The sequence below is a fragment of the Etheostoma cragini genome, chromosome 21 (genome assembly GCF_013103735.1).
Source record: "Etheostoma cragini isolate CJK2018 chromosome 21, CSU_Ecrag_1.0, whole genome shotgun sequence".
Taxonomy (NCBI): Eukaryota; Metazoa; Chordata; class Actinopteri; order Perciformes; family Percidae; genus Etheostoma; species Etheostoma cragini.
The window spans coordinates 19,424,348-19,426,659 of record NC_048427.1 but is presented as its reverse complement, the minus strand read 5'-3'; positions in this window follow the sequence as shown (position 1 = coordinate 19,426,659).

Sequence of the window (2,312 nt, the reverse complement as noted above, 5' to 3'; positions counted from 1 at the left end):
GGCTAGCGCTCTGTGGCTTGGTTGCTACGAGCGACCACTCAGACACTTATGCACATTTTAAATTGATCTCCATAGTTCAATCAGCAATATTGATTAGTGCAACTTTTTTAATAAAAAAAATGAAATTGCGCTTGCAAATGTTTTGCATGAATAGAAACATATTGGACACGTTGTTACGCCCCCGAGATATATTTATGTTTAATATTAATTTTTAACATGTTGTGTTAGTTCACAAGGAACCTCCACAGGGTATCTTTAAAGTGGGTTATATAATAAATACTGTACTTCTGGCTTATGCATATTCCATTAATTGTACAGATTCAAAACATTGTGTAAAGCGGTGCACCTTCAACAATAGCCTCTTATATATATATATATACACACACACACATACACGCACATACATTACATTCAAACACATATCGCATTGTGTTTTTCCCAACGTCCCTGCTTCCTGCAGCTCAAACCTCTCATGTCATCTCATGAAGGACTGGAGAGACAAAAGTGCAATGTACCACATCAGACAGGACCAGTCGGACATTTTTTCCCATTCACAATCTGCTTTTGTCAAGATTTCAGATTTCCTGTAAGAATCCATCCGATGAGTGCAGAGCCACTCAAGATCAAAGGGAGAACGAGTGTCCCTGCCTTACAGAAAATCACGTCCAACAGCATCTGACATAATCATTTGTCTGGGAAGAGGAGTTGTGTGCGGGTGCATGTGTGTGTGTGTGCGCGCGTGTGTGTGTGTGTAGGAGGGAGGATGGAGAATGTGCCAAGCAACTGAAAACAGACATTACAGGAACAGACTACAGTGGGTGTCACAGTGTTAACCGCAGCCTCTCAGACCCACTTTGCCTGTTCCCACTGCAAGTTAAGTCCAACATGACCCTACTCATTTCTGTAATCTGTCATATTTATGGTCATGGTCATGAGCTGAAACAAAAACTGGGATTGATGCACACACACACACTCCAGCAGAGTGCCTCGGAGGACGGATGGTAGGGTACTGTAGTTGGTCCGGGAGTTCGGTCCTCGTGGATGGGTGACGTCTGAGGACACCTACGCTGTCTGGGAAAGATTATTGGCTCATGATAGCCGACCCAGATCATCTTCATCGATTAAGGAAGACAAGAGGGATCGCATGGGAAAAAAAGTGACGAAAATTAGAATAAAAGGACAACTTTATTAAATAGTATGGGGGGGGGGGCGTTCAGGCACACTAACACAAAATGTCTGCATCCCTGTTTTTTCAACCTTTTTATGTAGCTGTGCTCAAAATTCAGAACACAGTAATTGTGGCAACAAGTAATTCATCAAGTACCTGATTTTTTTTTATTAGTATCATACAAAAGTGTACTTGAAGTTAAAAGACAACTGAGCTTAATAATAAATAAAGACCACTTTTTGCCTCCATTTTAAAAAAAAATTTTGTTGATATTTTGTTCTTGACAGTCTACAATCCTCTCTGCATCATCAATGATAATCATCTTTCATAATTTCAGGTGAACAACAGCTGGACTGGTCATTACTGGCCTGGTAAGGGTGAGCTGCAGCCTGGCCCATATGCACGAGAAAGGCCATTAATTGGATCTGTGGTACAGAATCAGTGTGTGTGTGTGTGTGTGTGAGGTCAGTACAAGATGAAAAGATGTACTATCTGTGCTGGAACAGCTCATCATTACCAGTCTCAATTGCAGAGAGGAAATTGATTCATTGGGAGATATAAAAGCCTTTTTTTTTACATCATAAATGCAGCAAATCTGTGCATAAAAAGGACTCTGTTGCTTTGACATTTTAACTGTTTTTTATCCTGCTGGGGCATCAGCCAGGTGCACACATACACACACACACACACACACACACACACACACACACACTTTATTGTCCCCGAGGGGGAATTGTCTTGGACACAATGCTAAAATCTGTTGCTTCACAACACAAATCCCAGTACACACTCCCTCCCAAAATTGGCTTTTGGAATTAAAAGTGCTGGTGCGTTCACTGCACTTTTTGCCAGCATCGATGCTGGCAAAAAGTGCAGTGAAAGCACCAGCACTTTTTTTTTTGTTGAAGATCTTCACCCTGACACACTTTTTCTTGTCTTTCTTCCATTGAATCGGTGCTGCGCCATGCGTAGCCTAGGCTACAGTTGCGCCCGTGCGACTGGCTGAATATCATTTATGTTTCATATAACATCTCCAGTGTTGAGTATTCCGGTGCTGACGTCAGGAGCAAAGAGCGACAGGCGGTGAGCGAAAGGAGAACGGGCGAGCAAGGAGACACAACCTGTGCCGGCCGGTGCGCATCTT